Genomic DNA, 26638 nt, shown 5'->3' with positions numbered 1-26638 from the left:
GCTTGCCTCGCTCATTTCCAGCTGCGCAAACATGTTCTTTTCAGATCATGCCTGCGGTTACTGGGGCTCATGGCGTCAGCCATCCTGGTTGTACGGCTGGGACGGTTACACATGAGGGAGTTTCAGCGCTGGGTAGCCGCTCTAAAACTAAACCCCGCGCGTCATGGAGCACGGAGAGTGATGGTTACTGTGAAATGCGTAATGGCACTGCGCCACTGGCTGCACCCGACTTTTCTGGTACGGGGCGTGCCTATGGGTGCTGTCCTTTCACGGAAGGTGGTCACCACAGACGCATGTCTGACAGGCTGGGGAGGTATTTACGAAGGTCGTCCGGTGAGGGGTCTCTGGAGCAGAGACCTCCAGCGGTCGCACATAAATTACCTGGAGCTTTTAGCGGTGTTCCTCACCCTAAAACGCTTTCTGCCTTTTCTCAGAGGACACCATGTCCTTGTGAGGACGGACAATACGACCACAATATCGTATATAAACCAACAAGGGGGTTTGCGCTCTCTCCAGTTACACATGCTGGCACGCAAACTGATCTTGTGGAGCTGCGGCCGTCTCCTCTCTCTGAGAGCGACGCACGTACCGGGTGTGATGAACCTCGGTGCAGACCTGCTGTCCAGAGGTGTACCACTATATGCAGACTGGACTCTACATCCAATGATTGTGAGCCAGCTGTGGGTGCGTTACGGCCGAGCCGCGGTAGATCTGTTCGCATCAAAAGAAAATGCTCACTGTCAGCTTTTCTTTTCAATGCGCGATCAAAACGCACCATTAGGCGTGGACGCGCTCGCGCACATTTGGCCTCCGGTCCTCCTGCTTCCTCCACTAGGTCTCTTTATGACTGTAAGTGGAGGGTGTTTGAGGACTAGTGCCTTCAAAAAGGGCACACCTCTTTTCAATGCCCTGTGGGAGTGATTTTATCATTTCTACAGGACCTAATTGATCAACACAGAGCTTTCTCCACGATCGAAGTCTACCTGGCTGCTATTGCTGCATGCCATGTGGGTTTTGAGGGTAAGACGGCTGGCCAGCATCCTCTGGTCTGCCGTTTTATGAAGGGAGCTTGCAGGCTCCTTCCTGTTTCCAGGTCACTGGTGCCCTTATGGGACTTGACAGTGGTTTTAGATGGGCTCACTCGAGCCCCATTTGAACCCCTGGAAGAAGCTGACATGAAGCACCTGTCACTCAAGACAGTGCTGTTACTGACCCTGGCATCCGCCAAGCGAGTCAGTGACATTCATGCGCTATCTGTACATCCTTCATGCACTCAGTTCACCCGAGGGTTAACGAGAGTGTTGCTGAAGCCCAACCCTGCCTTTATACCTAAGGTGGTTGGTTCATGTACCCCCTTTGACATTGAGGTATTTCCTCCGCCGCTGTGTCCCTCCGGGGAACAGCAGCCGAATTTGCTATGTCCAGTCCGTGCTTTACGCACTTATATGGACAGATCAAAAGAGTTTCGTCATAATGACCAACTCTTTGTGTCCTGGGCTAACCCTCAGAAGGGCAAGCCTGTTACTAAGCAATGGCTCTCTCACTGGATTGTGGAGGCAATTGCTTTGGCTTACACGAGTCAGGGTCTGCAGGCACCTTCGGGTTTGCGTGCTCATTCGACTCGTGGTCTGGCTACATCCTGGGCTTTGTTCAAGGGTGTTTCCATCCAAGACATTTGTGCAGCAGCGAGCTGGTCCTCGCCGCTCACTTTTGTCCGCTTTTACAGATTAGACGTCTTTGCTCCCAGTGTGGCCCATGCAGTGCTGGGCCCCCTGCTGAGTTAGAGCTCTAACTGTTAAGTTCTGGTTGGTCTTGGTGACTTTTGAGATAAGCTCGTCTGGCAATTCGGGAGCTACAATATCCCATAGTGAGACATCGAACGGAGTGTTATGAATGAGAACTATAGGTTACTTACGTAACCCCAGTTCTCAGAGTAACATGAAGTGAGATGTCTCACCAGACGGCCCTCCTTGCTATGGTGAAGCGAGAAGAGGTGCTTATTTTGAATGACGCATGCGGCGTAGCGCAAGCTACTTATAGGGGGTGGATTCCCTGACGCTGACGTCAAGATCACCAGCCAATCAGGATTGGCGTAATGAGATTAATGCTTCTGTTTGCTCCGCGATGAGGCGCATCCCATAGTGAGACATCTCACTTCATGTTACTCTGAGAACTGGGGTTACGTAAGTAACCTATAGTTAAGGTGCATTGAGGCGCAATTCAGTAAAAGTGTGCATTGGGCGAGGATGCTTTTATAACATCAGCAAGATGTGTTCAATGTAGTACAGTAAAATGCAGTCTTTAGCGAGAAATATCAATAAATACAGTTTTATTAAGGAGATGTTTTACTACAATATAAAGTAGATATTAGACAGTATGCAAACGAGATAAAGGAGATTATATTGAAGTAATTAGGATCTGCTGTGTAGAGAATCATGGAATTGTACTGGTATCTAACAATACCATCCTTAATAAATGCCATCCTTATAAATGTATATAAATACAATACCGTTTTAAATGATACTTGTGTTTTAATGTTTGATTCCATTAATTGAATATGTTTTAATGAATTCTACTGAAATGATTGTTACATTGTCATGTAACTATTTTGTACTTTTATTTGCCTCCCCAGAAAACAGTCACACCTCCTCTTGAAGACATTTTGCCTCCTGCTATCGACTTCAGGTTCACATCAGGTAAGCCCTTGAGTATGTCAGACTAGTTATTGTTTCAGAGGTTAATTCAAGACGTGTTATGTTTACATATTAATAGGGATGCACCGAATATTCGGCCAGCGAAAATTATCGGCCGAAAAAGGTTAAAAAGGCCCTTTCGGCTTTCGAAAAAATATCACTGAATTTCAGAGAACAGGGTTACGTTGATCATACTCCGCATATTTGTCTGGGTGTTTTGATTTCAAGTGGTGAGGAGTAATCCCGAAGTGGTGAAAGTCTTTGCAGTTACACCCCCTCGAGAAATGTCATCTGAACACGTTTTACAAATCGCAATCCGCACCTCTTTCTCTGATATTTTGAAATATCTCCGAGCGGCAGACATGTTGGCTGTGAGCCAGCCGCGAGCAGGGTCGCGCGCCGTGCTTGTCGCCGCGTTTTGATTACGCCTTTCAGCATTCGGTTTTCGGCCAACTGTTTCCTATTTTCGGTATCGGTTTCGGCCAAGAATTTCCCATTCGGTGCACCCCTACATACTAATGTAATGAGCATCAGGTAAACGTACCCATTTCTATTTTTTGAATCACAGATGGGATGGAGATGTAAACTATGCAGCATGTCACCACTCAAAGTTATATTTTAAAACATTATCGACTCCATCATGGAACCTTTGGACAGAAACGTGCCTTGCCCTGCATTCATGTAGACTGGCCTGTGCTCTCACTTATCAAGGTAAAAGTTGAAATAATCGTCTGTTCTTTTTATACTAGGACCCATGTGCCACTTTATATACATCTCTGAGCATGAGGTGGGGTTAAAAATAAGTAGTTGGACATTTTATGAACTATCTCAATATCATGACTATGTGGTTCATTTTCTTACAAACCAGCCTTTTTTTGAGGGCTTAAACCCCTTGTAATGCATGTTAATATTACCTCTGTTACCGTCTGTTAACAGCTAATGTAAACGGTCTCGTTATGTTTTCAAGACGGAAGTGTTTTTTGTTGTTGAGGAAAATACATGGTGTGTCCTGATTTGTACTCAATTTAGTGTTTCATTTGTATTTACAGGGAACAGCAGAGGTCGAAGTGCAACAGGCTGGTGATGCACAGCATGAAGTTATACGCTGCCCAAGAGCCAGATGCAGTTATAACCATCAAGTAATAACCATGTGTTTCCATGTATCTTAATGCGTTGTGCTTTTAAACAAACTTGTTACTCTTTTATGACAACTGTTTTGAAATAATAACATTTTAATAAAATGTATTAACATGTCCATAACGTTCCCTTTATTTATTTATTTGTTTAATCTGCAATGTTTCAATCAAATATTTAAAGGGTTGGATCGAAATTAGGAAGATTATACATTAGCATAATTACTAGCTAGCCGCTAGCTGCTAACTGCCGCCTCGTTAATATCAAATCCATCATAATAACAAATCATTACCATGCTATCATGAACGTGCGGTGCTGTTACGTGTACGCAAATTGACGTGCTTGATGTGTGAACGAGCATTTTGGTTGAAGTTGCGCATGCGCTATGAGCGCACATACGGGTACTTCTCAGGAATGCCGGGTAAACTGTGACGTTTCGCTCTCTCTCCAAAGTTTGGCCATTTTATCATCATGCGCCAATGAGCAACTCTCATAGGAATGAATGAGGCCCCGCCTCCCACGCTGTATCCAGTTCTTATTATACATCCATGGGTCTAACGCGACCACTGCTTGGGAGAAAGAAACAAGGTGATATTTGGGCCAATTTTCGCTACAATGAGGCGGAGAAAAAAAGCGAATGCATTGTTTTATCAGAAGGGAAGCAATAGCCGTACTTTTCCCCGAACTTTTCCCCTTTAGTTCCGTTGGAGCAGCGCTTCCTTTTTGAGTGCACGATTAATAGTGTCTTTACGGTAATCGCCGAGAAGCGGCGCTGGGTAGTACAAGAGTTTATGCTATATTTGATCAATCAATCAATGATATTTGATGAGAGATAAAATGATTTTTTGCCATAAGTTCTCAGTGAAATTGATACTGTTGGACTCAGTACTACTTGGACTACTACCACAAGTACAATCAAGTACTTTTACTGTGTATTATTTTAGTAATACCCTGTCAAACTCCCCTCCCGAGTACAATAATTCATGTATTTGCTATATTTGATGAGGGATAAAATGATTTTTCGCCATAAGTTCTCAGTGAAAGTGGTACTGCTGGACAGAGTACTACTTGGACTACTACCACAAGTACAATCAAGTACTTTTTGAGTAATACTCTGTTAAACTCCCCTCCAGAGTACAATAATTAATGTATTCTGCTATAGACCTGGTACACAGACAACCACTTGGAGCTCAATGCTCTAAAGACAGTGGAGACTGTTGTGGACTTTAGGAAGAACGCAGCCCCACCTGCCCCCATCACTCTGTGTGACTCCCCAGTCACTGCTGTGAAGTCTTTCCGCTTCCTGGGCACCATCATCGCCCAGGAACTCAAGTGGGAGCAGAACATCTGCTCCCTCATCCAAAAAGCCCAGCAGAGGATGTTCTTCCTGAGGCAGCTGAAGAAATTCAACCTGCCACAGACGATGATGGTGAACTTTTACACCTCCATCATTGAGTCAATCCTCACCTCCTCCATCACCATCTGGTACGCTACATCCACAGTCAAGGATAAGGGCAGGCTGCAGCGTGTCATCAGCTCTGCAGAGAGGGTGTCTGCCATCCCTCCATGACCTGCACGCCTCCAGGACCCTGAGGCAGGAAGATAGTGGCCCACCCCTCCCACCCTGGACACAAACTGTTCACCCCCATCCCCTCTGGCAGGAGGCTGCGCTCCATCAGGACCAGAACCTCTCTCCATCAGGACCAGTCTACGTCTTCGGCCTCCAGCACACTTTCCCTGTACAAGGCTCATTTCCCATGATCAAAAAACGATCCCTGTATAGTCTGAGTACCAATGACCTCATATTATGTCTCTCATTAAAGTTACATTCCCCATTATAACAATAGTCTTTCCTTTATTCTCTTGTCTCTTCTCTTGACTGAATTACAATAGTCCTGTCTTTAACAAAATGTAAAGTCCTTCTACTGCACCTTTTGAAGACTCCAAAACAGGCATTTGTACTGTATGTGTTTGGAGAAATGACACAACAAATGGCCCAGATGTGTATAGAAACTTGAAATCTTGTAGTGCAGGACAAAATACTAATTGGCTTAGCCTTCCAGGTTGTATAGGCTTTGTTTTGCAATATTTATTCAAAGGTAACTTCTTATTTAAAATATAAAATGTCTGAGGATAAATACAAGCAATCATAGTACTGCCTTCATCAAGAGTCATTGAAGCCCAATACGAATTGATCCTCCTAATAAAAGCTTTTCATCTGTATTAATACAGTTGACACGTGTTTTCAAAATGAAATTAAGGGATTATCTGTAATGAGCATTCTAAAATAAATCTTCATTCTGCAGTGTTTTTATTTCAGTGTTCAGAAAGATTAAATCAATGATATATATAAATATCTTAAAATCAACATTATTATTAACTTCAACTAAAGTACATTTTAATAGCGTGCACACATGTGTTAATTGCCATGCACCTGATGTTTGATACTGTTTACGTTCAATTTCAGCTATTTTGTGCAAAAATCATAGATTGACTAAACAATTTTTTATGATTTGCTTTAATTTAGTTTTTTGGAGAAATCATTGAAAAGGTAAAACTTGAAAAAATGTTGTATTTAAAATGTAAATGTTTGCACACAACATTATTTACTTTTGAACCGATGTTCACTGTTCTATTTCCTTGATGCCTGGGAAATATATCCAGCTTGTAGTTCAACATGCACATTTTCTATACAAGTATGTATAAGAATAACATGAACAAGTACATTTCATCTCTCTCCTCTTTTAATAACACAATCAAATCATCTTTAATTTTCCCATGACCTTCACTCCCAAAAATAATTTTGTTATGGTTTGCATTTTATACTTGTATCCAGTTTGGACAGATATGTTTTGGGGGAAAAGCTCCTTTAATGGCATAATGGGTTAATCTGTATACCCTGCACTGAAAAAAAGGGGAAAGTGGGGTTGTTCAATTTGCAAATATGCAGTTAATATATGAAACATAATTTATTCATGTTTCTCGTCGAAACATGAATCAATCATGTAGAACTATTTTAATCTTGAGGGCTGTACGTTCTATAAGTCTCAATCATGTTAAGAAATAAGAAAACAGTTATGTTTATCTCTGTAACTCCACCCACTGAGCACATACGTCAGCATCTTGCTCTGCAGCCGATTACTCAGCTTCTAATTATTATTTACAAATATTTTATTCACAAATTAATATGGTCGGACTCAAACCCGTACTTTCATAGTTTCGTAATTGAACCTGAACAATATGGCACTTTAATGGACAAGATGTAAAGCAGAAAAAATTTGCAAAATATATTTATTTTTAAAAATGTGAAGCTTTTTCTTTTTTAAACAAAGGAGGGGGGGGTTCTACCATATTTTCTTCCCGCATCAGAGGAGTAAGCTGGTTCTGTCCTGAGAACATCTCTACAAGGTCAAAGTTATTTAAAGTTATTTAATGTCATCAAATGTTCGTCATAGTTACAGGTTATCACAAGACGCATTGTTTGCAAAAAGCAGAGTTCACATTTGCCGTTACAATGAGCAACGTAAATACAGCTGTCAAGTTGTAAACATTGTCATTCACTGGTGTTAGCTAGGATCAAGCCATGAAAATCATAAAGTGAGTTTATATTGATTGACTTGTGTTTAGCATGTTTTTATACTGTGAGTAATTGTAGAGCCTAAGTCCGGCAGTTGCTTGATTTACAATATTTAAAACTATGAACCTTGCCCAAAGTTATGCACATTAAACCGAGCTCAGTGGGGAGGGGGGAGTCATAGCTGATGGATGAGATTGCGGCATGTTTGCATGTCTATAGGCTACGTCTTGTTTTAAATGATTGTTTCATGTCTGCTGTCCGGCGGTGTAGAACTTTACTGCGTCGGTCCGGTTCTGCATGTCTACTCTTGTGCCGACTTTTAAGGGCGCTGATGCAGGTTGTAGGCCTACCTTACGTTAAGCGACCATCTTTACCCATTTAAGGTGTTGATTGTTAAAGATACAATATTGTCTGTGTTTTCCCTAAAAAACTGTGTTTATGTCTCTGCTTTGATCCGCTCTGTGCTCATGTAAATGTCGTAAATACACACAGATCAAAACAGACACAATATTGTGTGTGGGGGTGTGTCCCGGAAAGCAACACTTGATACTGGAAAGTGGAGGATATTAATGATTGTGTTACATTTTAGCAGCGGTGCACATACCATGAATATGGGGGACATGCCGGACAGATCAAGTAAGGGTGACGATCCACCCGCTGTGAAATGAACTTATCTTCCATATTTGCCGTACACTTGTGTTTACGGAAGTTTAGATGTTTCTCGGTTGTGATTGGTTGTTCCTCGTCACATGACGAGCGGTGCGCGCTGCTGCAGTGCACGTCTCCATTGAAACCAATGGAAATGAGCTCGCAACGCTGATGTGTATGGCTCCGTACAAAGTTGTACTCATTGCATTAGTATAGGCTACTGTAGCTTTTTACACTGGAGTCACCCATCTCGGCCGAAGTCGGTTCATATTAACCTAAAGGTATATAATTAAATGGTAAATGTCGCTTTTAAGGAGCAGAACATTTTTGTTTTATTTGTGTGTGAATAATGAAATAATTTCAAATATGTTTTTCTGTGATAGGTAATTGGTGTGGAGAAGATTGACCTCAGCCTTGCTTTGAACATTGTTCTAAAGGCTCTGTAGTAAATGGTGAGTATTCAAATGTTTTGTGTGATTTACTTGACTAACTTAAACTTGATCTTTAACTAATTGAAAACTGGTATTAGTCTGACAATTTCTGAATATGTATTCATAACATTTACATACTGCAAACATTGCAGGGATATACACATTTTCTGATTTATTAGGCAAAAGTTATTCAGAAAGTGAGAGGCAAAAGCCGAACATTCTGCGATAAAGCCTCCTTCACAAAAGTGATAATGTTTTGTTTGTTGAAATGGCTATAAGGGTGTTTCTTATGTGTAGTCTTACATTACAGTAATACTTATTTTAAGCCGCTTCCAAAAAAAACATAAACTAAATTAAATGTAATGTAGTCTAACCTGGTTGTTCGTACTTGATATCAAAAGTTATTCTCACTATAGAGCCAAAACAGGAGTAATGTGGTCCCTATTCCGTGCTCTGGTCAATACATTTTGAATCAGCTGAAGCAACTTAACTGACTTTTTGGTACACCCTGATAATAAAGAGTTACAATAAGCTAGCCTTGAAGTAACAAATGCATGGACTAGTTTCTCTGCAGCGTTTTGAGGCAAGATATGCCTGGTATGTGGTTTTGTAAATACATTTAGCACACAACTACAATCATAACATCATTAGAAAATGAAATTATTTCATGATTTTTATGACTGTGATATTTTGTTTTCTTTGATAAATGCGGAGTTTAAGCGTATAACAACCCTGCCCCTCCAATTAAGATTTCTCTCTCAGTTGGATGTGCTATCTGACAAACTTCTGAAGGTTTTTGAGAAGAGAGGAGGACAGATAGGCCAGCGTCTGAACTGTATTATGTCAAACATGACTCAAGTAAGAATTAATTTTAAGGAAATTATACATCGAGTCAATAGTGTACACATTTCATTGAGCAAAACAGATTCTTAGGTTGATGATGTTGATTTAGGCCGGGATTGTCTTATCAAGGGGCTGTGTGTGTACCTCAATGAGAGAGTTTGTGGTCAGTAGAAGTAATATTTGACCTTTCGATTTTTTGATGGGCTTTAAAATATGTATTTATTGAAACACCACATAGTATATAGCCTAAACCCTAAAGTATGTGAACATCTCTGTTTTTTGTTTAATAGCCAGATTGAAAAGCTAGAGAGCTTTTAATTTAAAACGGATACAGGAAATGAAACATTTTTTATCAGGTCAGACAGGAGTATATCAGATAACAAGGAGGCTTAAAAGTACTGAAATCTGACAAAATGTACTTGTTAAACACAGGGATTTAGTAATGGATATATATATGTATTGATTTGTTCGATCTCACTCTGTTCCCTTTGTGACTGTGCACTCTGCAGGCAGAAGATGAAGACCTCATTCTGCGGTCCATTCAGGGGATTACAGTGGGATTTTATGTTTTCAAACACGATTCCACCATGAGACCAGAGGACAGATGAGACCAGAGGACAGATTGTCCTGGAAGGCCAACAGGTACTAACTGATGTGGACAACTTTGCATTAGCTGCTACCATGCTGTTTGGACTAATGTATGCAATGAACCTGAACTACCCCCCTAAACTGAAGTGCAGGTTCGAAGTGCTCCAGCAAATGTTAATGGAGCTAGACGGCAACATGCTCTCCAAGAAAGCCCAAGCATTTAAAAACAAACTGCTTGAGTGAGCTGTTGCCATGGACCATTGTGCACTTTTACAGCATTCATACTGGACTTTCATCGATACAACTGTCTTGCACTTCCTTTGCTCATGCTTTTGGCTGTGTTGATTTGCATGTTTCAGAAATGTGGGTTTTTCCTGGGGTCATGTGTTTTCAGAATGTACCACTTGTCATGTGTTTCAGAATGTACTAATTGCGCTACTTCAAAATGTCAGTTCTTTTTTTAATTTGTAATACTTTCTTTAGTGCATATGTGGTGAGAAACCAAGCCATTATTATACTTTCATGTATTTTTCCAAAGCAATGCCATTGCTTTTTTTGCATTAAAGTGCCCTTTCATATTAGCAGGTTACTTATAATGGATTTGCAAGAACATTTCCTTTTTTCGGCTAGGCGTTGACATTTTCTATTAATTGTTTACTATGAATGAGTTACAAAAATAAGCCTTTCTTTGCCATTTGGCCCAATAAACCTTTATTTTGGTGGGGAGAATAGTTTCCTTTAAGCTTCCTTGCTGTGTTCTAACACAATAATGTATATGTACATGCATCACAAACATTTTCTATTTATTTGTATTTCTTTATTTTCAATGTATTTGTTAATTCTCCTGGGGCTGCATGATGGAAAAACCAAAAGCTCATCTGGATGTGTGGTGGTTGTTAATATTGTTTTATTTTTTGAGAAAAATACATGAATGTTGTTCAAAGAAATGTGTTTGTCTTTATTGACTGTTTGTTTTAAAATGTTATGATAAATGCTGTAGATATAAGAGATTAGGATGGATCCTGTTGAAGAATGTACGACATGCCTCTATTCACATGAAATAAATAATCTTATGTACCCCTTGAGCACTAGGTAGATTAAACAGAAAACTATAGCATGTAGTTTAAACAAAACATTCATGTGGCTTTAACAGGTATGAAATATACTGAGTATATTAAAAGCCTAAAATGAACATAAAAAGTCATGTTGGTTAAACATAGGGTAAATGAATATACCTAATATTAAAGTAAATATTCACATTAACATAACAATTTCATGTTTCTTTGACATAACATAGTTGTGTGTCTTTAACATAATGGAATAGTTTTGAGTACACATGATTTTAATATGTGCCACCGATGTTCATGTCTTTTATTACTTAAGTCCAACAGACTTTTTACAGTGAAGCTTAAATAAAGAAATCATGTTGCTTTAACAGGTACAAGTTAAATATACTGAGCATATTACAAGCCTAAAATGAACATAAAAAAGTCATGTTGGTTAAACATAGGGTAAATGAATATACTTAAAGGTTACCTATCATGCAAAATGCATTTTTGAACGTCTTTTATACATGAATATGTGTCCCCGGTGTTCCAGGGAACTCACCGAGTGTCAGAAAACACAACCCTCTCTATTTTCCTCCATACCCAAATCTCTTAAAAAGGGGCTGCAACGGATCTAATACAGACTGATCAAGATTTGAACCCTTCTGTCACGTCACAGAAGTGGCGCTACAGCAATTGGGCCAACTCCACCAATCAGGAGGAGATAGCCACGGACATTGCCGTTCGAACGCGCTGTAGATGCTGTAGTACATATGCCAGGCCTGTAGATGGTGCTGTTCTCACAGAATCAGCCCATGCAAAGACAGTGTTAAATTGAGCGAAATGAGGAATGGCTAAAATGTGTGATCTGTTTGGTATTTTGAAAAATAAAAAGTATAAATATGCTTTATATAGGTATGGTCCTACACTATATTATTCAAATATAGCATGATAGGTCCACTTTAATATTAAAGGAAATATTCAAATGAACATAACAATTTCATGTTTCTTTGATATAAACATAGTTGTGTGTCTTTAACATAATGGAATAGTTTTGAGTACACATGTGTTTAATATGTGCAACCAATGTCCATGTTAAAATCATGTGAATCCAACAGCCCTTTTTTTTCAGTGTGCTAAGTCAGTAGTATTTTAGTTACATTTATTTTATACATTTAAGGAAAAAGCAAACTCAATAGTGGACCAAATATCGGACTATATCATGTATTCTTAAACCTCCTGTTATCCTGAAATTAACTTTAAACCCTTTATTCTTTGGGGTCATTTGACCCCAGCATTTTAAGCCTCAAGAACATTTATCATATTCAAAGTGCATGTTTCAGGTGGTTCATTCAAATACAACATTAAGCCCATGCCCCCCCACCCAACCCATTATACATCCAGAATTCCTATTATGTGAAGTTCGGAACATATATGTGACCGGCTCCATCGACATCAGTCGCATTGACCCGAAGACACATTTACACTGTTGGAAAGAGGAGATTCCTAGCTTTCTAATGATATCAGGATTGTTTTTGTACTCCAAGTGGTTGTCCCTGTACCAGTTCTATAGCAGTTTGACAGGGTATTACTCAAAAGGTACACGATAAAAGTACTTGATTGTACTTGTGGTAGTAGTCTAAGAAGTACTGAGTCCAACAGTGCCAATTTTATTAAGAACTTATGGTAAAACATATTTGTATCGAAAAATATAGCAAAAAAACATGCATTATTTTATTCTTGTACTAGCGTCAGTGCCGCTTCTCGGCGATTACCGTAAAGACGCTATTAATCGTGCACTCAAAAATGAAGAGCTGCTCATTTGACCAAGCAAATTTGAGAGACGGTGATTGAGTTGACCGCAGTATTTTTAGTGCCTGCTAGAGAGATGGTACTATCCTGGGGGGGAAAACGTGCCCCAGTTCTGATTGGCTGGGCGAATTGCAAACCACGCCCCGTAAAACTCTGAAAAGTTTTGTGAAGCCGCCATTGTATTTGTGGCATTAGCATTATTAGCATTAGCCCCGCGCACCAACGGAGAGAGAATAACTTATGGCAACACAAAAAAACATGGGAGCGGTGGAGTGATGAGGAGGTGTCGGCGTTCTGTCGATTTACTCGGAAGGCTTCAGGCGGTAGTATACGCCGTGAAGTTGTTTGCAGCCTGCCAGTAAACCCAAAGCAGAAGAAGACGAAGTGACGTCAGTGGCTCATTTGCGTAATCTTCCCTCAGGGAGAAGTACTCCGGTGTGAACGCGATTGGTACTTAGTGCTTTAAGCGTGCCGAGCCGTGCGGGGCCCGTTTTTGGTTGCGTTTCCACTCGGCCTGGTACCGGCTAGCGGGTCCTAATTCACAGTTTTTCTGGCCCCATAAAATCGCGGTTCTAGGTCCAGGAACAACCAGGCTGAGTCGGGCTGAGAATGCTAAACTAGAGAGAGAATCGCTGGCAAGGGAGCCACAACTACAACAAGATGAACATATTTGACCATGATTTAATTGTAATACACGTTTCAAAATGATGCCGAAGTAACAACATACTGATACCGGTTAGTAAAAACCATGAATTAATGCTTTGACAAGTCTGCAGACGGACGGCAGGCGAAAAACCTTTTAAAATGTGTGTTTTCTAAATGGAGATTGGCTAAGTTAACGTTGTATATACTCCGACCGTCTACACTCACAACAACGGTCTATACAGACATAAACAAACCAGCGACTGTATTCACCATGACACAGACAGTCTGTGGTTTGTACTTGTTTAACTTTTGTCTAGTTTCTGAACAGATATGAGGAGCTGTGAGCTCTGAGGGCTAACAGCTAACGGCTGTGTTGTTTTTCTGGGGCTCTCATTGAAGATGACGTCACGGCTCCGCCTACACTGCGTTACTATAGATACTACCCCAGTTCCTAAACTGTAATGGAAATGCGCCATAAAGTGAGCCAGTCCTAACGAGGCCTAGCCATACCGAGCGAGGCCGAGCGAGGCCGTGTAGTGGAAATGCGCCATAAGTAGGCGACTGCAAAGTACGCGGTGTGAACGTGGCTAATGTGGCCATAACACAGCTGGTAGAAATACCACAAACCTGAACAGATACTCTCTGTAAAGCTTCATTCTTAATCATTCAACCTGTGTTTTTCATCAGAAAGGGTTAGATATAATCTTATTGGGAAATAAATTTGATCAAAATGACAAATTATTGGTTTTGGCTTGACTAGTTTGACTGAAATGTTCTATATAATCTCATGACTAAAAAGACTCAAATGTCAACAGTTTTCATGAACAAAAAGTAGACTAAAATAATTAGTTTTCTTTGGCTAAAATAAGACTAAAATGCTCAGACATTTAGTTATCTAAAACTTGACTTAATGAAAACAGGATGAAGGTGACTAAATATGACTAAAAATAACAAGGACATTTGATACAGGACTAAGACTAAATGAAAAAATAGCTGACAAAATTAACACTATTGTATTTCTGTGTATTTACCAGCAGCTCCGATCAGCAGCAGCAGAGCCAGCAGTTTCATGGTGTCAGGTGAATGTTCAGAAGACACCTGGACACACACCTCGGCTCAAATTTATATCCCAGCAGCCCCACAGTGCTCGTCCCCCTCACCTGACCGCCCCCCCGCCTCCTCCTCTCCTCTCCCCCCAATTTTTCTTGACCCAATCTGTGTCCTCACAGTCTTGGCACTTAGTTTCAAACCAAATGCACTTTCTTATCACACTCCTCATTTTGTGTTTGCCCACTTCGGCCCAATCGTAGCACAACACCCTGTGGTTATGTCATCTGTGCCCCTTATTTAAAATGTGGAACAAGGTTTCCAAGCATGAAACACCTGCTTTTGGTTTCTCATGGGTCACTCATAGTGCTCATTTTGTCAGCAATTTTTTTATTTAGTCTTAGTCCTGTATCAAATGTCCTTGTTAGTTTTAGTCATATTTAGTCACCTTCATCCTGTTTTTATTCAGTCAAGTTTTAGTCGAGTAAAAGTCTGAGCATTTTAGTCTTATTTTAGTCAAAGAAAACAGGAACTATTTTAGTCAAGATTTAGTCGACTAAAAGTCTGAGCATTTTAGTCTTATTTTAGTCAAACAAAACTAACTATTTTAGTCTACTTTTTGTCAATGAAAACTGTTGACATTTGAGTCTTTTTTAGTCATCAGATTATATAGAACATTTCAGTCAAACTAGTCTAGCCAAAACCAATAATTTGTCATTTTAGGCTATCAAAGAGTGAAAACTTTGACCTAACCGTCTTTTAGCTCTTGGCCCATAGGGGAGAAGGGGGTCAATTGAGACAGTGGGTAAATTGAAACACCCCCTGTAACCAGGCAACGCATTATAGTTGTAATCACGTGACCAGAAATTATGCAAGCTCCTCCCATTTATCATTGGCTGTGACAGAGAGATGCTTATTGTGCTCTGGTAAGTAAAATGTTTTACAAAAAAACGTTTTTTGCTTGTCAAAGTCAGTTTTCTAGATATCAGCTATATCATGTCAAACAAAATGTATCCAGGTTTAAAAATACATATATTTTATATGTTGATGTGTTGGCAGCGTATTAAACCATGTGAATCATTAAGCTAAAGATGACCTGGAATTTTTAAGCTAGGCTATTCTAAAATGGTAGCTATGGGGTGAAGTGAACCATGGGCCTTGGGGTAAGTTGAGCCAGTGGTTCAATGGAGTAGCAGAATGAAAGTAGGCCCAGTTGATAATAAGAGCTCATTGTAGGTTACATGTAAAGTTGAATTTACCCTGTGTTTGATTGGTAAACTGTATGAAATTGTATCACCATTTGTATCATTACTTTTCCTTTTAACATGTTAGAAAAAAAAAATCAATTCAATCGAAATGTATATTAAAATATTTGAAAAACTAAACTTGTATTTGGTTTGTTATTTATTGTTTAAAGTTACCTTTAAGATTTTTGGTAGGTATGCCCAGGTTTAAACTGGAAAAAGTGAATTGGTCAATTTACCCAACAGTGGTTCAATTTACCCCCTGACCTGGATGAACTTACCCCTAAACTGGGGCAAGTTGGACCAATTTTTTTAGAAGTAATATTTTCACTGCCCTTGATCAAATATAAATTCTTATCATTGCCATTGATATGAGACATCCTGAATTATACGTGTGTGCTTTCATTTGACTGTGTGTCATTTCTCCTTGCTTAGAGGACAGCATAACAAAAAAATGGCTCACTTACCCCACTCTCCCCTATAGCAGAAAAAAAGATGTCCTTGAGTAAAAGCCAGAGAGGTGAAAAATAAATAATCTGTAATAATTGGGTGGAGGTATGGAGGAGTGGAGTAGGAGGGAGATTATTGACAGATGCAGAGGAGTTTAGGTATAAATTGAGTGAGTGACAGATCTTTCACCTCCAGTCTGGTCGCAGGAAGGCTTGAGTAAAGATGATTGGCCTGATTGTTCACGCACTCCGGGGCGCTGCAGGTAAAGCACATCTGCACAACAATAATAAGTAAGAAATGTAACTTTGATAAATATATGGATTATTGTTATTGCCTAACACCACAGCTGCAGCACCTATGGATGACAAGATTGTGGGTGGATTCCAGTGTACAGCCCACTCTCAGCCCTGGCAGGTGTCTATCAATCTCGGCTACCACTACTGCGGCGGCTCCCTCATCAACGACCAGTGGATAGTCTCTGCTGCCCACTGCTGGCAAAAGTCGGTGTTGTCAGAATCAGACATCCTTTATTCGTCCCACAGCGGGGAGATGTACAGTGTTAGAGCAAAGGGACTGTGCAGACAAAAGGCAAACAGGATTAGTAGAGTAACATATTAAATGAAGAGGCGTTAATAAAAGGATATCGAATAAGTAAACATCCATGGAACAAAAACAGATAGCAGGATTAGTGAACGTGTAAAGGTAATGAGGTAGCAGCAGGGTAAAAATATTAGTTGTGTAAAAAGTAAACAGTGTATATTGCACATAGCACAAACATCTCTTCAATATTAGTGAAACAGTCTGAGGTAGTGAGGTGGCATAAAATAGTAAATATTGCACATAAGTGTTATTGCAGAGCAGTGTGTTAGAGTCCGTATAATTGAGTGACTGCACAGTCTGACCGTTGCAGGAAGTGTTTGTATATTAACATATACAAACGTTTTTATATGTTCTGTGTGTTAAAGAAACTATGCTAATGTTGTTCTGTGTATCTTCTTTTAGCCCTTACTCACTGATGCCATTTTGGGTGACAACCACATCTGGATGAACGAGGGCACGGAGCAGTTCATGTCCGTGGACGCCATCTACTGGCATCAGAGCTACGACTACCAGACCCTGGACTACGACATCATGCTGATGAAGCTGGCGCACCCCGTCACCGTGAACCAATACGTGAAGCCCGTCGCTCTGCCCAAGGCCTGCCCTTCTAGCCGGGGACATGTGCATGGTGTCCGAATGGGGAAACATCTACTCTGATCAAGGTGAGGTGTGCCTGATCCTCACATTAAAGGTCATCAATGGGTCATGGTACAATCATTTTCATTCTTTTGTGATCCTATTGTTTGTCTTTGCTGTGGTTGAGATTTCTAGAAGAAAAAAAATGTGATAAAATATTACACTCATGGCCTTCCATTGATTTAAAATGTATCATAAGAAAAGCCTTTAATAAATAATTGAGTATTGCTAAAGTAGTATTTTAACTGCTGTTGTCAACAAAAAAATAGTTTAAGTGGACTACCTCACTTGCAGCAGACCACCGTGCTTAGCTACTGGCGCTAAAGATTATAAAACCTTTATGAAATAAAAAATGAAGAAAAGCAATTTATAAATATTGCACCCATGGCCTTCCATAGCTTTAAATCGTAATATAACCAAAGCCTTTAATAAACCATTGAGTATTGATAACAGTAGTTTCTTAACTGCTGTTAATTCATCTACCTCGGATGCAACAGACCACCATAGCTACTGGCGCAAAAACCTATAAAACCTTTAGAGGCTGAGAGTGAGACACAAGGAGAAGCCGAGGGAGAAAGAAAACAACATGCGAGATGTGAGATGTCAAGGCTCAATCAATAAAATGTTTTTACATTTTGTGATGCAACAGTGTGTTTATTATTGTCTATCTGCTCCCAGTGTAGATGTATTGTTTTATGAGTACTGGATTTCAATTCAGCCTCTCTGAAGAACCAGCACCTTACCGTGGTAGAGAGGTTTGTGTGCCCTGATGAACCTGGGGGCTGTGTTGTCTGGAACCTTGTGTTCCTGGTAGGGTCTCCCACGGCAAATTGGTCTCAGGCAAGGGGCCAGACTAAGATTGGTTCACAAGACCTCATGAAAGACGACATACGAAGTGAGGATACCCGGCCCGGAGGAAGCCCTGGGTCCCCTTCTGGAGCCAGGCCCAGAAGGAGGACTCGTCGGCGAGCGTCTGGTGGCCGGGCTTGCCACGGAGCCCGGCCGGGCACAGCCCGAAAAGGCGACGTGGGCAACACCTCCGCTTCTCCGTCCCGCGGGCCCACCACCTACGGGAAACAGCGATGGGGTCGGGTGCGCTGCCAGAAGGGTGGCAGTGAAGGCAGAGGGTCTCGATGGACCAGACCCGGGCGACAGAAGCTGGCTTTGGGGACGTGGAACGTCACCTCTCTGGGGGGGAAGGAGTCGGAGCTTGTGCGGGAGGTGGAGCGTTACCAGTTGGATCTGGTTGGGCTCACCTCTACGCACAGCGTCGGCTCTGGAACCTTACTTCTGGATAGGGGTTGGACTCTATTCTTCTCCGGAGTTGCTCAAGGTGTGAGGCGCCGGGCGGGTGTGGGGATAGGGTCGCCTCCCTACGCCTGCGGGTTATGGGGGGGGAAACTCTGACTGTTGTGTGTGCTTATGCACCCAACAGCAGTTCAGAGTATACGGCCTTCTTGGAGACCCTGGAAAGAGTCCTGTATGGGGCTCCTGAAGGGGACTCTTTAATCTTGCTGGGAGACTTCAACGCACATGTGGGCAATGATGGAGACACTTGGAGGGGAGTGATTGGGAGGAACGGCCCCCCTGATCTGAACCGGAGTGGTGGTTTGTTACTGGACTTCTGTGCTAGTCATGGATTGGCCATAACAAACACCATGTTCAAACATAAGGATGCTCATAAGTGTACGTGGTACCAGAGCATCCTAGGCAGAAGGTCCATGATCGATTTCGTTATCGTATCATCGGACCTGAGGCCGTATGTTTTGGACACTCGGGTAAAGAGAGGGGCGGAGTTGTCAACTGATCACCATCTGGTGATGAGTTGGGTCGAGTGGCGGGGGAAGCCTCTGGATAGACCTGGTAAGCCCAAACGTGTAGTTCGGGTGAACTGGGAACGTCTGGAGGAGGCCCAAGTTCAGGAGGCCTTCAACTCACACCTCCGGCGGAGCTTTTCGGGCATTCCTGTGGAGGTTGGGGACATTGAACCAGATTGGTCGGTGTTCAAAGCCTCTATTGCCGAAGCCGCGGCGGGGAGCTGTGGTCTCAAGGTCCTAGGTGCCTCAAGGGGCGGTAACCCTCGAACCTCCTGGTGGACACCGGTGGTCAGGGAAGCCGTCCGACTGAAGAAGGAGGCCTTCAGGGATTTGTTATCCCGGGGGACTCCCGAGGCAGTTGCAAGGTACCGACAGGCCCGAAGGGCAGCAGCCTCAGCCGTTGCCGAGGCAAAGCAGCGGGTGTGGGAGAAGTTCGGAGAAGACATGGAAAAAGACTTTCGGGCGGCACCAAAGTTGTTCTGGAAAACTGTCCAACACCTCAGGAGGGGGAAGCAGGGAACCATCCAAGCTGTGTACAGTAAGGATGGGACGTTGTTGACCTCAACTGATTGAGTGTTAGGGCGTTGGAAGGAGCACTTTGAGGAACTCCTGAACCCGACAACTCCGCCCTCTATGTTAGAGGCAGAGCTGGAGTATGACGGGGGATCGACACCAATCTCCCGGGGGGAGGTCACTGAGGTCGTCAAACAACTTCACAATGGCAAAGCCCCGGGGGTGGATGAGATCCGCCCAGAAATGCTGAAGGCTCTGGGTGTTGAGGGACTGTCATGGTTGACACGTCTCATCAACGTTGCGTGGAAGTCGGAAACAGTACCGAAGGAGTGGCAGACCGGGGTGGTGGTTCCCCTTTTTAAAAAGGGGGATCAGAGGGTGTGTGCCAATTACAGAGGCATCACACTACTCAGCCTCCCCGGGAAAGTTTAATCTAAGGTACTCAAAAGGAGGGTCAGGCCGATTGTCAAACCTCAGATTGAGGAGGAACAATGCAGATTCCGTCCTGGTCGTGGAACGACGGATCAGCTTTTTACTCTCGCAAGGATCCTGGAGGGGGCCTGGGAGTACGCTTATCCAGTCTACATGTGTTTTGTAGACTTGGAGAAGGCGTATGACCGGGTTCCCAGGGAGTCTCTGTGGGAGGTGCTGCGGGAGTATGGGGTGAGGGGGTCTTTACTCAGGGCCATCCAATCTCTGTACTCCCAAAGCGAGAGCTGTGTCCGGGTCCTCGGCAGTAAGTCGGACCCATTTCAGGTGAGGGTTGGCCTCCGCCAGGGCTGCGCTTTGTCACCAATCCTGTTTGTAATATACATGGATCGGATTTCGAGGCGTAGTCGTGGGGGAGGGGGTTTGCAGTTCGGTGGACTAAGGATTGCACCACTGCTTTTTGCAGATGATGTGGTTCTGATGGCTTCATCGGTCTGCGACCTTCAGCTCTCACTGGATCGGTTCGCAACCGAGTGTGAAGCGGCTGGGATGAGGATCAGCACCTCCAAATCTGAGGCCATGGTTCTCAGCAGGAAACCGATGGACTGTCCACTCCAAGTAGGGAATGAGTCCTTACCCCAAGTGAAGGAGTTCAAGTATCTCGGGGTCTTGTTCTCGAGTGAGGGAACAATGGAGCGTGAGATGGGTTGGAGAATCGGAGCAGCGGGAGCGGTACTGCAGTTGCTTTACCGCACCGTTGTGACGAAAAGGGAGCTGAGCCAGAAGGCAAAGCTCTCTGTCTACTGTGCCATTTTCGTTCCTACCCTCACCTATGGTCATGAAGGATGGGTCATGACCGAAAGAACGAGATCGCGGGTACAAGCGGCCGAGATGGGTTTTCTCCGCAGGGTGGCTGGTGTCTCCCTTAGGGATAAGGTGAGAAGTTCGGTCATCCGGGAGGGACTCGGAGTTAAACCGCTCCTCCTTCGCGTCGAAAGGAGCCAGTTGAGGTGGTTCGGGCACCTAGTTAGGATGCCACCTGGGCGCCTCCCTAGGGAGGTGTTCCAGGCACGTCCAGCTGGGAAGAGACCAAGGGGTAGACCTAGAACCAGGTGGAGGGATTATATCTCTTCGCTGGTCTGGGAGCGCCTTGGGATCCCCCTGTCAGAGCTGGTTGATGTGGCCAGGGAAAAGAAAGTTTGGGGCTCTCTGCTGGAACTGCTACCTCCGCGACCCGACCACGGATAAGCGGGAGAAGATGGATGGATGGATGGATGGATGGATGGATGGATGGATGGATGGATGGATGGATGGATGGATGGATGGATGGATTTCAATTCAGGGGTGACATTTCCAACAAAAAACAAATATAAACCACAGTCAAACAAGAACAGCTAATGTCAATAAACAGAAACATTTCACAACATTGCATTAGCTTGAGGGAAAATTAAGTGGCAACCCTTGGTTTTGAAAAGATAAGCTAACACAAGTCTATTAAATGTTCATTATCTCAATTTGTTTTAAAGATTTTTCTAACAAGTTTTTAATTTCAAAACACATTTTTAATGTACAGCAAGATGTTCCTTAGTAATCTATGGTCCCATTTACAGTACATAGACAATAAAGGACGTGCATGGCTTCCTCTCCTTAGACCTTAATCTCTTTATATATATCTTAATACGGTGGATTAAGCTAAAGCATATCCCTTTTACAGTGTTTTATTTAGTTAGTTAAGGTGTATTGTAAAATGTCTTGTTTCAGTGTTGGGTTATACTTAGCTTCAGCCTCTCGTGTCATATCTGCTTCCAAAAAAACTACATGTCAATAGTCCAAATGCCAAAGTCAAGGCTTATTCTGCAATCCACTGAATTCACAGTGATTATGTCCAATTCTTATCTAAAGTGTATTGTGCTTTTCCTTAAACACACATTGCCAACCAATCTCTCAATAAGATTTCCATCAAAATAAGACACACAAACTGTAGCTTTTACCAGTTAACCTCTGCATAGATACGGGCAATCTGAGAAGTCTTGTCAACTACAAACATTGACATTAGTTGAAAGACCACTGTTTGTCAAAATGAGATAAAGTACCTGATAAGAGAGTGATTTATGACCCACATAAACCGCCGGGTTACGTATTGTAACCCTTGTTATATTAACACAGGCGGAGCCCTCTACTGGACTCTATGGGTACTACCTTATCATGCAAGCATTCACTTACTGAGATTTCTATAGACGTAGCAGACCTACCTGAATGCGTAGGCATCTCACTTCCGAATAAAAGGAGGCCCCGCCTCCTGACCGTCATCCTTCACCACTCTTCAGCGAGCGGTATAGGACAGACAGTGCCCCAGGGTAGAGGGCTGCGCCTGTGTTAATACAACAAGGGTTACAATACGTAACCAGGCGTTATATATCTCACAGGAGCCCCGATGTATGCACGCACTGTCGTTTTCTGACAACAGCACGCCGGCAATAGAGTCTCTTGAACCCGCACAGTGCTTTGACAGCACATGGTTAATTCCACTCACGTGCACACGCCCACCTGCTGGATACTGGGGTTTAAAGCAGGGGGCGGGGAGTGTAGGACAGTGTTTCTTCCTCTGGGGATGGGCAAGAATCAGCCACGCTGCGATTACTCCTTATCCCGTGAGCAAGGAGATCGATCCAAAGAGCCTTTCCGTAAAGACGGGGTCTCCCAGGAGATCAACACGGTCCTCTTTGGAAAATGCCATGCGACGTGATATCCCAGGGACATCACACGGCAGGCAGCGGCGGCCTGTGATGAAGTAGGGTCGACCCTATATCATGTGAAGCCACCGAGCACCGGTCCCCGGGGGAACCGGGCCTGGGGCAAGGCCCGTGGACCAAGCTTGCGGCCCAATAATCTCTCTGACCTGGTGAGGCGGGGGCATCTCTAGCAATGAGCGAGTAGCCCACACACCCGCCGCCATGTTCGTCATCCATGGAGAGTACATCCCTGGGCGGTGGACTTCCATGGACGCCGGACTCGGAAGGAATGGCGAACGTGAAATGGCACCGGCTCGGCCATATCCTGTTCCCCCAAACACTCGAAGCAGAGGTGGTGGGGATCGGCGCCAGCTATTTAAGCCAGGGCACGATTTAAAAAAAAGCTTGTTTTCTTAATTCCTCTTTCTTCCTTTCTCTCAAAAAATACGTCTCGGACTCAGTGCTAGGCTATCACCTCTGCTCACTGAAGAGTAAAGGATGATGGTCAGGAGGCGAGGCCTCCTTTTATACGGAAGTGAGATGCGCACGCATTCAGGTAGGCCCGCCCCAGGGCCGGCTAGGTCTATAGAAATCTCAGTAGGTGAATGCTTGCATGATAAGGTAATACCCATAGAGTCCAGTAGAGGGCGGAGCCTGTGAGAGATATAACTTAGTCCCGCCTCCAAATCCCTTTGATGTGGCACCTGTCACTCTGACATCTCTGACCTTTGACCCTCTTGTGTGAAACACATGCACATTCCCACATGTGTGTATGAGGTGTTCAGTAGCGAATGTGAGAGTATTTCAGTAGTGTTTGTACAAGGCCAGATGTTTTCAGTAGTGTGTGTGCGAGGTGAGTTTTAATTTAGGCCTACTCGGCCCTTCATAGATAACAGTGTCTCCCACACACAAAACCAACACACTCTCACTCCCTAAGCGTCCAGGAGCGACGCTTGGTCAGGGTCCCATGGCGTGCAGTTGGGACGCGCTGAGGCTCCTTCAGCTTCATAAACGGACGCAAAGAGCTTTCAACTGATTGCAATGTATTCCCATTGGCGGCGGTATTTGACGCTCAGGGAAGCACCGCATTCATTTATGTCGGCAGCTCTTAAAGGCAATGTGAGCGTCCATTCCCATTGGATAACGGAGAATAGCACCCGGAAGTAAGTATTCTCCTTACTGTCGATTGATTTGACAGTGATATCTCCGCTACTCATCAACTCAAAAACACCAGATTATCATTGTTAATTAAACGACATTGATAGGTTTAAATTGTGTACAATGCTTTTGTGTTTTTCCCCTTCAATTCTGAGAAACAACTTGTTTTCTCTGAAATGTGGAGAGCCAAAGAGACTACACTACCCACAATCCCCAGCTATTGTTGTGACGACACCTGTCCGCTTTGACAAACCTCATGATAAGTCAACCAAAATAAAAATAAAAGGTAAATAGTAAATAGCAGAGTGTCCAAACGGTCATAGTATAGTTTATATAAAATATAGAGAAAAAGAGGTAAAATAATAGAATATTATGAAAATATCATGAAGGAGGTCAAAATATGAAAACTGTTATTGTATACACCAGTATGTTGAACCAATCCTAGTCATAGTATAGTATTTCATATATTTAATTTAAAAAGAGTCACAGTGTAGAATGTCCGAACATTCATTTTAAAAGTACTAGTATAGTATGTTAAAAGTATCTTGAAAAAAGTCCAAGTATAGTATTTAGTTAAGAATTATATTATATAGTTTGTCTGTAATGTCAGTATAGGATTTCTAAACATATTAAAGAAAGTCATAGTTTGTCCATAAGATCTTGAAAAAGTCATGACATTGTGTGTGTGGAAAGGGTTTTGAATAAACAAATCAGTATGTTAAAAAGTCAAATTGTATCACATCAGAAAACTCAAATTACTCTATTCAAACCATATTTGTACAATACACCGCTCTCCCTCAAACCACTGACGATGTTACGGCCAACCCAGATTCAGCCCCCACTGATTCCGACTCTGAAGAGTCGGACACCGAACTGTAAAATTGTGTGTAAAATTGCCATTTCCTCGTTTCAGTATTATTTTGCTTTCCACATACGAAGTCTGTCCTCCACACAAACAGCCACTTTCCATGATATGTTTATGATGTGTTTACTTAAACCAGCAATGGAATGTATTCATTGATGTGTTATATCAGTCTATCCTGTCATTTGTTTTATTTTCTTGATTGATCAAATATGATCAAAAGGGGGGGAATGTAGTGGCAATTTCTTTTGTTACTTTATATGGTAAAACCAAATGATTATATTATGCTTAGAAATTGTATTGGTCAACTCGACCTGTTGTACCACAAGGTAGCATCCCGCCAAGGTCGTGCCTGGAGGATGCGGCCCTCCCTATGAGAGCATTGTAAGATAACAGTTTTCTAAAGAAAGTCTTATCTTTATTACTTCCTGCACAGCATCAGTCCTCTATAAAACACACACACACATTATACCCTGTGTGCACTCCTGCAGACTACTCTATACTCTGTGAGACATGTACCTTTGAAGCGCTTCAAATAAAGAACCAACAAAAGACAACGCTGCCTGCTTTCACCAGTTTATTATTGATTACTCTCATTGTACATCTTTACAGTATTGACGAGTTTAAAATATCCACAACACCACCAATCTGCAGATCACACACATACATTTTACAAAAGATGTAACAAAGATGTTTATGATCCTTCCTCAAGAAGCATGTCCTTGATCTGCTTCAACAAGATTTTCTTTTAATAAAAAGCGATATCACAATAGAAACCAAAGTATTTTTACTCTCACAGTAGCCTCTACTACTTTGTATCCTCTCACAGAACTATTCACAGTTCAAAGGCTGCTAATTTTGGTCAAACAGCAATTTGCCTATACAGTGCAACTACAAGGCTATCCACTGTCTTTGAATGACAAAAGATGACACTCACCTTAAAATGTCCTTTGTAGATTTCTATTTGTCTTAACTGTCTGGACTTGTCCAGGCAGTGGAGTGGACTTGAAATCCTTAACACAAGGTGTAGAACAATGAAGTTATCAAGCCAATTGCATTACTTAGTACAACTTGAATTTAGTTTTAAAAGAATTAACGCAGAAATCAAAGTTCAAATTACACACAATATTAAGTTGATGTAATTACCAACATTATTACGTCAACACAACTTATAAATTAATGTTTGCAACTTAAAATGTTTATCTAAATCAATTAACTCACATTTCTATCTTGCAACAATGCATTTAATTAAGTGGAAGTGAAAGGTCGCCTGAATTCGTTTTTAGAGTGTAGAGGTGAGAACTAAATCATCTGTTGTCTCTGAAACCTAAAACAATCTGTTTTTCTGTTTCTGTGTCAGACAGCAATCAACACCCTTAGGCTTAAACATTTTGTGCTTTTGTAGATCCACGTTGAGCTGTACATTTTAATTGTTATATCAATCTTGGACCTATAGTCATAGTAACTAGGTATGTTATTAAATTACAGTTTTCAGAGCCAAGAGGCTAATTGTCTCTTTGCTAATTATGCACTTCAAGTGAGCTGACAAAGAGGATATTTAGATTATAATAGAGTTAGAGGGAAAACATTGAGGTTGGTGTGTTAGTTAATGTAAAGAAATGTATGTGCGTTCATGTGCAGACGTATATATAGTTTGGTAATTGGATCATTCATATCCTACAAGACTCCTAAAGACGTCATGAGATAATGACCTTTCGACATCTGGAACATGT

At 42.2% G+C, this 26638-nt stretch overlaps 1 long non-coding RNA gene and 1 pseudogene across 2 annotated transcripts; both read left to right on the top strand.

Moving 5' to 3' along the window:
• Positions 1–2250: 2250 nt before the first annotated feature.
• On the top strand, positions 2251–3866 carry LOC307013376. The gene is made up of 3 exons (XR_013800967.1): positions 2251–2696; positions 3262–3404; positions 3743–3866. It is a non-coding gene; the product is annotated as an uncharacterized lncRNA (long non-coding RNA).
• Positions 3867–16507: 12641 nt separating this feature from the next.
• On the top strand, positions 16508–26285 carry LOC307013521 (trypsin-2-like; annotated as a pseudogene). Its single transcript, XR_013810528.1, has 3 exons — positions 16508–16658; positions 17161–17420; positions 26266–26285. The product of XR_013810528.1 is annotated as a trypsin-2-like (transcript).
• Positions 26286–26638: the final 353 nt, after the last annotated feature.

The sequence above is a fragment of the Notothenia rossii genome, assembly GCF_949606895.1.
Source record: "Notothenia rossii genome assembly, chromosome: 7".
NCBI lineage: Eukaryota > Metazoa > Chordata > Actinopteri > Perciformes > Nototheniidae > Notothenia > Notothenia rossii.
This window is presented reverse-complemented; position numbering and strand designations above follow the sequence as displayed.